Source organism: Papaver somniferum, chromosome 8 (assembly GCF_003573695.1).
Source record: "Papaver somniferum cultivar HN1 chromosome 8, ASM357369v1, whole genome shotgun sequence".
NCBI lineage: Eukaryota > Viridiplantae > Streptophyta > Magnoliopsida > Ranunculales > Papaveraceae > Papaver > Papaver somniferum.
This window is the reverse complement of record NC_039365.1, coordinates 139,725,666-139,738,509: the sequence shown is the minus strand read 5'-3', so window position 1 is coordinate 139,738,509 and position 12,844 is coordinate 139,725,666.

The window sequence follows — 12,844 nt, the reverse complement described above, 5'->3', positions numbered from 1 at the left end:
CAATATAATTCTGAGCAGATTCAAACACTAATAATTTTATGCTGATCCCGTGATCAACACCTTTATTATTATTATTCTTGGCCTAGCCGCCAGTATTTTAAATTAATATTTTATTTGGTCCTGCCCCCAACAATTCATCAGATGAGCAATATTTGCTCAGATGAGCAATATTTGCTCAGATTAGCAATATTTGCTCAGACTAAGGACTATTGGTTCAACTATCAATATTCAACAATTCAGCAACTCACTTTGCGCGTCTTAGGTTATCAACATTTATTGGACATGAAACCTTTGTCTCAACAAACATGTTCAATTCTTGAGTCTCAGAACATTTGCAAATCACGTTCAACTCAACAATACAAGGACTCATCGTCCCATAAAGTCAACAACTGACTCCACAATCACGAGACATCAATCGTGTCACATGGGGGGATATTAACTAGGGTTTTGGTATGGAGGTCTACGACACGTGTGTTCATACATACGATGATAATGTGATCAAGTCGTGCAATCAGTTGGAGGAGTTAGCAAAGTAGTGGATGGGAAATAAACCACGTCTCCGCACGATGAGCAACTGGTTTTGACACGACTTCCCACTTCCCACTCTTTGACTTCAGCAACTGTCACACTTCATGGGATCAAGGTGTTTACAATTCCAGCAATACAAAAGGTCCCTGAATCATGATTGAAGGGGATAAGAATTTCTCGACAAGTTCATACAGAAAATCTTTTGTCTACACGATCTCATCGTCTGAGCAAACACTCTCAACTGAGTAAATTCAATCATTCAGAACTTTCTTACGGAGAATACATAACACACCTACAATCTCGATCACCATTGATCTCACACATTTCTCAGCTTCCCTCCTACAGATCAACCCATCCTCTCTTGTGATCGAATTGACTCTGGAACGACCATTGTCTTGGTTTAGGCCGGAGTCCTACTGATTGATCTCTCGAACTTAAAGCACTCTCTTATTTCAATGCATCTGTGTTAGGTTGAGCATTTTCTCGGTTCAAGGAGTTCCTCCACACGTTCATCTCGTCAATTCCATAAAAACTAGCGAATCGTTTTTCCCTATATACATATTGGAAATCACAATGGGAGATTAATCTCTCGGTTGCAATCTCACATTTTCACAAAATTGCTGATCTCAGGTCTGGGCTTATCACGAGTCCTAACACGAACGACGCTAGCACTAGCAACAATAACACGAACCATTCCGGCCTCTAACACTGACGGTGGTGATGTTATTCCTCCTCACGCTAACCTGGAAGGTCATACCCTGTTTGGCCGACACCCTTAGGAAGTCAGAGAAAATCCAACTACCATAGGTGATCTCATAAAGGTACAAGAAACTCTTGCCAAGATTCAGACTGACATGGATGCCACTCAGAAAGAGTTATTCAATTTCCTCTAGACTCTTACAGACAAGATGTCAGAGAAAACTCAGGAGAAAGGAAAAGCTAAAGAAATATCTTCAGACGTTGATCCTGAAGTCACTCCAATCCATGTTATAGATGATGAAGAAGTCCGCAAAGCTGCAGACGATCCACCAGCAAATGAACCTGCAAGTTTCATCACTCGAGAGGACCTGGAGTGCTTACTAGAAGATCGAGGAAAAGGAAAGACATCATTTGTCCACGGTCACCAACCTCCATATCCTGCTGCTACACAAAGGATTCCTCTTCTGAAAGGCTACACTTCTCCAACATTCAAACTTTACAACGGAATGGGAAACGCTCGAGAACATGTTTCTCGATTCTTAGAATCGTTGGACGAGCATGAGAACAATCATGTCATCCGTCTGAAGAAATTTTCAAAGTCTCTGTCAGGCAGAGCATATACCTGGTACAACAACATTGCACCAGGAAGTATCACCAGTTGGGGAGAGATGATTAATGCTTGTTTCAGAGCAAGTCACTCTCTCTGATCTAGGAAGGATGTTTGAAAGGAGCAGTGAACATCCCAATGAATATGTGAAAAGGTTCAGAGTTCAAGCCTTGGATTGACACGATCCAAACTTCACAAAGAAACAACTTGTAGACTTGTGCATCAACGGAATGATCCCTGTCTATAGAGCCTTGCTGGAAAATCTCCAGTTCCATACTTTCTCAGAGCTTCATGAAGCAGCCAAACGATCAGCGACTACTACACCTGCTTTACTGGAAAGAGAAAAGTCTGCAAGGTCGAGGAACCTCGAAGCAGCCGACGCCTAGTCAACAATCAGTACAATCTCCAGCCTTCAACAAACGTTGTTTCTAAAAGGAAAGACGAGACACAACATCAATGCGCTTCTCCAACATCTCAGGTTCCTCTGAAGGTGCAAAGACAACCAATCTTGAAATGCACAAACCTCGACCGACATCAATGAACGTGGAAATGATCAGACAGACTCAAAATTCTCTATATTCTCATGAAGGAGTGATCGAGTTACTGGAAGTCTGTATTCAAGATGGTGCAATCAAATTTTCGTTCATCATACAACTGGAGAAGGAATGGAGAATCCCAGGTACTGTCACCTTCATATATTCATCAATCATCCAAAAAGTAACTGCAATATTTCAAAGCACATCTTCAAAGAGAAGATTGATCCACAATAACTTCAACTAGGACTGAAGGAGTACACAAGAATCCTCTCCCAATCAGAACCTTTACACCCTCTAAACAACCAGTCAAAGAAGCAGTTCAATCGTTGATCAAGCATATCTGTGAAATTTGTCTATCTGTCTAAGGCACAAAGGAAAGACATGTTCGCAGTACCAAATTACATTGTGTCAGAGTCTGTCCATCCCGGAAATACTCCTTGAACCTTCATCCACAAACAAGGAGATGTACGACTGGGGACTGCTTACCACAATCCATCTTAGAGTAAATGAATTCGGAAGAATGTTGATCGATGCTGACACCGCCATCAACATCATTCCACTGAAAACCATCAGAGCCGCAGGGAAAAGAAACTACTCGTGATCCCATCTCATTCAAAGACCTTGAAGGAACGCTCAGAAATACTTATGGTTACATCACTCTCAGAGTAAACATAAGCTCAACCTGGACAGGAACCAAGTTTCACATAATCAGGAAAATCCAGGATATAAAGTGCTCTTCAGACGTGGGTCCATGCTTAAAAAATGGCTACTGACAAAGCGCCTTTGGTTGCACATCTCTCCAACGAAGAAAGTTCTGATCCAGAATATTTGACTGACATTCCATCAACAGAGCACTTGGAAGAATTTCGAATTTTAACAAGGTTGAAGCAAGAACCTACAAAAGATGCACAAACATTCATCAAGAGGTTCCGCACTCAGGAAAGTCTCATTCCTTCCATGAATATGTCGTTTATTTACTCACATGCTATCCTAGCATTAAGATTGGGACTCAATTATGCTAGCAACTCTACAATACGTTATGAGTAGGTAGCTTCACCACGTTAATATTTTACCAAGTGGTTAAATCTGACACCTCTCTGGATCGAGCATCTCACTGAGACGTCATTACTGGTATGATGTCCAAGCATGAAAAAGAATATTTTGGGCGATTCTCCATAGCCTTACATGAGTATCCATGTGTGCCACAAAATCGAAAAGCTCTAATGTCGAATCCCACAAACGCAACGAAAGAAATGATGAATCAACAGAAGATACTCAGGGCCGAGACAATCAAGCCTAAGACATTCGATGCTTAAGTAATATGCGCTTCAACGCTCAAGCATCTAAGAATTCTTCAAATTGTACTCCCAATCAAATATTACACCTTCGATAATGGCGCATCTGGATTCAACACCAATATCTCCACGATGACACACTGATTCAACAACAACACGATCAAAGTGTAACGGAACTACAATCGATAAAGTCTTTATTATCCCGACTTCTGAAGAAGCAGATGCAACATCATTCATCCATGGATGGCATAAAATCCTTCAACATACACTGGGGACTTAATCTTATGGGAAAGATAGATTCAAATCTATTTATTACAACCTGATGTGATTCCATGAACTTCATCGACGTGACCTCTCTTCATCACAAACCTTAAACGACCAAGGAACTTTTCTCCTCACATCCAAAATGGAGAATGCCGTTGTTATCTGCCACAACGTCTATTCACTGACGGAGCCAGTTTACAGTAAAGTCATATTGTTCAAGAGAATTCGGGCTGATCAGTACACCTTCATCTTGGTAATGCTCAACCCACCAACTAGTTCGTAAATATAAAGGCTCACTGGATGGAGGAGTAAAGGCTATGTGAATAATCTTGGTTCTAGCCTTTTTGGTCTCTGGAGAAACTCCAACTATAGTATCGGCATCAACAAGGATATCTGGAGGAACTCCGTCCATGGTCTCAGCATCAACAACGGTCTCAAGAGCAACATCCTAGAGCTTCATCAACTAACCATTCCCTGAAGTGTTACACATGAAGAGGACTTCTCCAAGAACTAATGATTTATATAAAGGCGCGTAGACATGATAACATGTTCACATGAAAGTATTCCTAAAGCTTGCACGACTGGCGGGCACAATCGAAAGTCTTCTACAGGATGTTCTCATCGCCTCTACAAATGAGATACAACATACTTCAGCCCATGGGTTTACAAAAACGTACCAATAGGTGATTAATGGGACAATTCTTATAAAATATGTTTGTCTATGTCTCTTCTACAACATACCAAAAGGGCGCATCAATCGGACATACGAGTTGAAAGATATGGCCTCCACACTCAAGTTCATTGGAATCTGAAAACTTGCACGGGATTACAAATTAAAAATGTGCACGCTTCGTCGGCTGACATATACAACTCCAAATTGAGTGCTTCTTTTCTCATTTGATAACTCGATCTCTTAGATTAAAATTTTTGGGTCAAGCACCAAATTCCGACGTCGTATGAGGTTCCTACAGCTTCATGAGCATACAACATGCAAGCAGAAATTCGTGGACAAGATTCATAATCTTTACAGTCGATTGATGGCCTTCATCAAGGAAGCTGAGTCCTTCATCAAGGTACCTCCAACTTAGACCACCTAGGTCTCTACATCAATTTTTCTACCTAGGTCCTCTATCTAGGTCTTGCTAGAAGAAAGGAAAACGAAAAGGAGAGACTTAACAAAGTACTGGGGACTGACGGTCCGCTGATCATGACGATCAATTTCACAATCCAAGACTCATGGCACCAAGGTCTCAAGTGCTAATCATTCATCTTAAAATAAATTCTACCACCGGGACATGCAATCATGGTCATTACATCACCTCAGCGGTGGTCCCGTGACCAGGGTTTCAGAAGTGATGTTTCTACAACTGACATAAACAAGATGGTACTGCAAGCACCATGCTCATGTATCAATCAAGAGGTCCTGATCTCAAATAGATCAATGACATTAAAATCCTTCACCAACGGTTCAAGACACAAGCGAATGGTCTAAAGACACGACATAAGTGTTTTACAACAAGTCCGTCTGAGATGATTTTACGCTGCCTTGTATAAGACGACAAACTGGCAGCAATTGGTGAAGAATCTAGGGATGGGTCATATACTATTCTCTTCGTATGGATGTTCTATACAACATATCCAAAATTCACAACAATTGGAGGAACGAGCAAAATGATGTGGCCAGAACTTTGGACAACGCACCAGCTGAAAATTTTCTGAAAACTTCCTGAAAGTTTACTATTTCATCGATTTCGACCCCTAAACATGTTCAAATCTCGAAAAGCTTCTGCTTTAAAGCTTGGAAATTTCCTTGGCATGAGGATACATGGGTAGATCGCAAAAATACGACATTGGATGAAGATTTTATGGCGTTTTTTTCTAAAAGACGGAGTTCTCAATTTTCTGGTGACGTGTTTCGGTAAAAATTTTCATTCATTCATATGGGTCTTCATTCATTCATGAATCAGAGATCCTATACTTCTATGAAGAAAATATAATATGGGTACTTACTTAAGTGGTATCTAAGCCGTTGAAGAACCGATACTGCCGGAGTCATCAGAAGCATTATTACTTTCATGCGGTTTCGGGTTTTAGGAATTCTCCGTCTCACCATGGTCCAAGGATGAATGAGAAGCATCAATACCTTGTTCATCCACGATAATTTCTTCCTGGATTCATCAACAATAATTATTATTATTTCATTCAAGGAGATGCCACGATCACCTGCACGAAAGAGATACTTACATCGACTTCTTCGTCAGTCCTGTATTCCTGAATTGTTTTCCCGGGAACAAGTTGAAGACCGTGAATCGATGGAGTAAAAGTCTGAAAAGAAATAACAAACCTTGGTCTCGTGATCCTAATTGCACGGGCAGGGAAAAGTCATGACACAAGGAGCGCTAACAACTTACCAAAGGAACGGTTGGGGACTGCACGTCATTTGCTAACATTCTGTAGTCCTTACTTATGGGTTTTCCGCTCCCGTAGACTTTCTTCCATTTCCGTGGAGTCTACATTAATCCAGGATCTTACTATACAATCATCCTGTGATAAAGCTAATGAAATAACCAAGAGTACAACTCAGTATGAATGATCTTTCACCATCACTCAGAGGTCCCATAAGTACCATTTTTTAAAGTTGCATCTGTATAGATGTCATCTCCGGAAACACCATCTTTGGAAGTATCATCATGGGAGTCAGTCATTCTTGCAAAGTGGATACTTCAGTTCATACAAAGCGCAGGATTCAACAAAACAATGAATCATGGAATAAAGGTGCTCACAACACCGTCTACAAAAATGGTAACCATCAAACTCTTGCCTTTTTACAATTTCACTAGCTGTAGTGATTATAACGTCAGAATTTCGAAAACTTGCTCGTTCCTTCAAACCTGCAAAGACGAGCAAAATTCATGACTTGATTTTCATAAAACCGTGAACAACCCACGTGAATTTTAATATCCACTGGTTCTTCAAAAATTGGACAAACGTCCATTCTACAGTAGTGAAACTCACATACACACATTATTTCACCATGCATAATTGTCTACTTTCAACAGTTGTTCAAAATCATAACATTGATTTTACAAAAATATGTTTTAATGTGAAACTCATGTCTATATATATTTTTCTCCCTCGAAAGTATATTTTCAAAAATTTGTGAAAGCTTACATATCGAAAATAAAGTTTTTCATGAAAGCTCATAAACAAATTTTTTATTAACAGACGCACGTCTATTTTTAAAAAAAAAACTTTTTCTCTCTTACATCATCCACCTTTGAAACGAGAGTTTATTAAAATCTCACATATTAATAAAAAATCTCTCTTACATTAGGGATTATTTCTAGTTTCTTAAACTAACGATCGAGCGAACGTCCGTTCCTAAAACAAGGGTATAGACGTGCATATGTATATATAATTTTAACATGAACAACTTATGAAAAAGTTATCAACTTCTGAAAAAGAAATAAAAACAAGGCGGTGCTACAACAATTTATGCTCGACGGACGATGCTCTATCATGCTACTGGGATCTTCGTTCAATCCATGGTTCGCTCGTACAATTGAATGTCCGGTAACACTCTATCTTACGACTAAGTTCAATTACTTATTTCGTCTATAACTAGAAAATCACCATCCAGTGCTGACTGAGGAACATGACAGTCCCTCACTAAACATGGGACTTAATGTAGATGGTGGATTTTCGACAAGGGTAATATCGTAAAACCATAATTGTACATACTCCTGATCCAACAATCAGATGAGTATTGAGGCTCATGTCTCATCGAAGCATGAAAGATCATGCCACAAGAATCTCTGAATGAGAATACTGTCTCTCAGAGGATATGTAGATGTGCAGTCTCTCAGCTGAGGCAACAACATATCTCATGAATACTGAGCAATATCAATAATTATTTCTATATAGAATCGAAAGATTGGACGGCTCCTACACAGCATGCCTGCTAGTATAGAGCAACAATGTCTTCAGGATGCAACAACGTTTTCCCTGACTATATAGGAGAGACATGACGTTTCAACAAGCTCATATCTCTCAATTCTTAGATAATTAATGCTCCTAGACAGCATGCCTGCTAGTATAGATCCATCAGTTAATTATCTATAATCGTTAACTGAATATTCAACAATATTCTACGATTCTTCGTAATATTTCATCACTTCAATTTATGGTTCTTCCCAGCAGAATTCCATGGGTTAGTGATAAATATTCAACTTACAGGCATCTGAGCAACTATCGAGTAAGCCCTAATTAAAATGGTGCAAGTGTACTCAGCAATAATGCACAAGCAAGCACCTGAATGCGCAAACGAGCATTCCAAAACATGAAGGAATGATGAACCTATGCAAAATAGGAAGAAAATAATGAATATTAAAATATTAATTGAGGCGCTAGAGGACCGGGCCCACCGGCCGGCTGGTCGTGCCGTGGCCAGTCCCACGCCCAATTTTATATTTTATTATATTTTCATTATTTTCCTTGATCTCATGAAAATCTCTTCATTTGAGCAAATATCATTCGTTTCATGAAAACTCCCTGATTTCATGATATTTCCCTAAACCCATGAAAAATAATATAAAATTAGGAAAAACTCGTGGGACCGGGCCCTAGCCGGCCGGTCATGCCCTAGCCGGTCCCACACGTCCCTTACTTTATTATTATTATTTTTTATGTTTCCCTCATCTCATAGTAACTCCTTGATTTCAACAAATTCCTTGGTTTCAACAAACTCCTTGGTTTTATGATATTTCCCTAAAATCATGAAAAATATTATAAAATTGGGAAAAGTGCCTTGGATGGGCCCTTTGTCCGGCCGGCCATGCCTTGGCCATAGCCGGTCCCACACTTCATGACTCCCTATTATTTTATTATTATTTCCGTAATATCATGGAAATTCCCTAACTTCATGAAATTCCTCAGTTTCATGATATTTCTCTCACATCAGGGAAAATACATAAAATTATATAAAATTGGGAATGGTGTTGCGGGACTGATCTTGCTAGCTGGACGGCCATGCCCTAGCTATGGCCGGTCCAACACCTTGCAATCCCTTATTTTATTAATTATTTTCACCATCTCATGAATTTCTCCTAGTTTCAGCAAAACCCTGAATCCTTCATATTTTCTCAAAATGTTGCTCAAACGCGCATCGGAAAATATCGAAACTCGCAGGACTGAGACACAGATATTATGATGACACGGGAATGTCCCCTTGACCGACCAAGGTTGTCCCTAAGGCTTGCAAATATCCGGTCCCACACGTTTTAGCAGTTTTGACCTAATTTGCTCAATTGCTCATATTGGGTCCAAACTCTTCTCAAACAACTGGGAATTTGCTCAAATGACCATCATCTGGTCCCACGACCACCAAGGGCCGGTCTCATAACCTCTTGTTCGGTCCCTCATCTCTTCATAATCAGGTTTCATCACCCAACGCTCACACATGCATTATTTTAATAAATGATTAAACCAGCATTTAATCATCTTTTCACCAACTGGTCTTCAGGAGACTTTGGTATTTTTCCCATCCGAGCATCTGGGCGTTACATGGTCGACTCGTCATCCCATGTAGCCGGTCCCTCGTTCACTCTGTGATTGATTTTAAATGAATCATCAATTGATCAAAATTAGGGTTTCGAATCCAGAGCTCTGCAACAATATAATTCTGAGCAGATCCAAACACTAATAATTTTATGCTGATCCCGTGATCAACAAATTTATTATTATTATGCTTGGCCTAGCCGCCAGTATTTTAAATTAATATTTTATTTGGTCATGCCACCAACAATTAATCAGATGAGCAATATTTGCTCAGACTAAGGATTATTAGTTCAACTATCAATATTCAACAATTTAGCAACACAGTTTGCTCGTCTTAGGTTATCACCATTTATTCGACATGAAACCTTTGTCTCAACAAACATGTTAAATTCTTGAGTCTCAGAACATTTGCAAGTCACGTTCAACTCAACAATACAAGGACTCATCGTCCCATAAAGTCAGCAATTGACTCCACAATCACGAGACATCAATCGTGTCACATGGGGGGATACTAACTAGGGTTTTGGTCTGGCGGTATACGGCACGTGTGTTCATACACACGATGAGAATGTGAGCAAGTCGTGCAATTAGTTGGAGGAGTTAGCAAAGTAGTGGATGGGAAATAAACCAAGTCTCCACACGATGAGCAACTGGTTTTGACACGACTTCCCACTTCCCCACTCTTTGACTTCAACAACTGTCACACTTCATGGGATCAAGGTGTTTACAATTCCAGCAATATAAAAGGCCTCTTAATCATGATTGAATGGGACAAGAATTTCTCGACAAGTTCATACAGAAAATCTTTCGTCTGCACGAACTCATCGTCTGAGCAATCACTCTCAACTGAGTAAATTTAATCATTCAGAACTTTCTTACGCAGAATACACAAAATACCTACAATCTCGATCACCATTGATCTCACAAATTTCTCAGCTTTCCTCCTACACATCAACCCATCCTCTCTTGTGACCAAATTGACTCTGGAACGGCCATTGCCTTGGTTTAGGTCGGAGTCCTACAGATTGGTCTCTCGAACTTAAATCACTCCCTTATTGTAGTGCATCTGTGTGAGGTTGAGCATTTGATCGGTTTAAGGAGTGTCCTCCGCACGGTCATCTTGTCAATTCCCATAAAAACTAGCGAATCGTTTTCCCCATCTACAAAAATTAAGACTTATTATGGGTCGGTTAACTCCGTGGAGAGATTGGACGGCCGTGATCACAGTTTATGAGAAAAGGCGGTCGTTGATTATGGCCACATCTCGTCGGCACCTGGTGATAGCGCAGTGGCGCGTTTGGCACATGCCAGTGGCATAGTGGTGCTAATAGCGCCTGGCATAGCAGCGGTCGTTATATCTTTGGCATATTTGTGTTGAATCCAAATATAGGTCGACAACATTGGCTATAGTTGCCGTATTAAACTTAATGCCCCAGGTAGCATTATTTTGCATGGTTAGCGCAGAAATATTACCTAAATTAGGGTTTGAGATACAAGAACCCTAATTAGTGCGTGTGGCATGTGGCTGCGGCACGTTGACATTCTTTATGCATGGTTGTGCCAAAGAAATTATGACAGGGCCACAATGTGGGAATGACCACAGGCACAAGGATATCCATGGCTGGCCTTGGCGTGGCGCCATTTTTAGGGTTTCCGGGGCATATCATGGCTCGTGGCATGTTGTGGAGCCAAAGTGGCGTAATTTGGCCACGACCATAAATTAGGGTTCGACTAATGGAACTGAACCAAAAGTCGTTTTTTGATCATAAATCCCTAATTGGTTGTTATGGAGTTGGCCACGATCAAAAAGTGGGTTATAACGTAGCCGCGCTTGTTGTGGCATGTTGGCGCGGAATGACATGTTTGGCATTGTGGCTAGCTGGTGTTTTTTCCCCTTTTTAATACTGTGGCAGGTTTAGAGCGATGTGATTGGCCGATGGAAAGAGGGCCGGCTAAACATGGGCATGGCCACATCTCTAGTGCGCGTGGAACATTTTGAGCGACCAGATTGGTCGATGGGAAATAGGTCCGTCAAGTATGGGCCTAGCCAAAACTCATGTGCGCGTGGCGGGTTTAAGGATAACTGATTGGTCGATGGGAAACAGGGGAAATCGAGCAACATGGGGTGTGGACACTTGCAAGTGGTGCCGGCTGGCCTATGGCATGACCACACCTCCTTTTGTTGCTGCTCCTATCCCGCGACCCCTTTTATCCTTGTTTTCTGATTTTGGGTAGGATTTTGCACCTAGTAATCCATGGCGGATTTATTTCCTATTTCGCCTAAGCTTAATTTCGACCGCCGGGGTCTAATACACTGCGCATGGCGCAAAACCCTATTTTTTGCAAATTAGTCAGGATAATATATGAATCTTGTGATTTATCACAAAATTGATTGAATTTCATGTGCTGACAAAGAGTTCTTTAAATTTATTGCCAGAGAGCAGTATGCTTTCCGATTGAGTACTTTTATGCAAGGACCTTAACCTTGATACTTGGAAATTCGTGTTACTCTGCTTCGAGTGAACACAAATTTTCATGCCATATTATTATTAAGGCTTCGGATATGGAACATAACATAGGAGAAATACTCGGCAGGCTTCGACATTAGTGAGTAATGCCGCTAGGAGCTTATATACTCATTAGGCTCTATATTAGTGAACAATTCATCTAGGAGCTTGAGTTTCAATATAATATGAAGAGAGACATAGGCACTCATCAGATTTTGATATATTCTCCACTTTTCAATATCAATGTCTACTACATCTGACGCCGGGTCAGGTAGATAGACTTTTACATTTTTCGCCCTATACTAAAAACCACCATCAACAGATTCAAGCTAATATCTTTCAACCGCTAGATCGAACTTAGCTTTTTATACACAAATGAAATGTACCTTTATTTAGGTTTGAGTAACCGTACCTAAACGTGTACACTAGGTTGGATCAACAGTAGTTAACCGTGGTTAGCTATATGAACACTCTCATATCAACTTTATTCATCTTAACCATAACTAGTTCAAATGAAACTAGTTAAAGAGTTGTTCAATTGATATATTCTCATAGAAGTATACAAGAACACAATTGAAGAAAAATCGGTTTGATTCACTCGAATCAATTCATGAACATTATAGCCATGGTTTGCAAAAAATGAATTCCTTATTATATAAATGTATTAGTTCATGTCACAACCGATTTTAGAACTTTAACCACTCAAGTATGCAAACGGGTACGCATATTTAAGTAGCCGGACCAAGTTTGGTTTTCGCCAGTATGCGAACGGGTACGCATACCTCCAAACCCAGAAGACTTTTCCGAACTCAAACCTTTCGCTGATATGCGTTTGGGTACGTGTACTTAGGT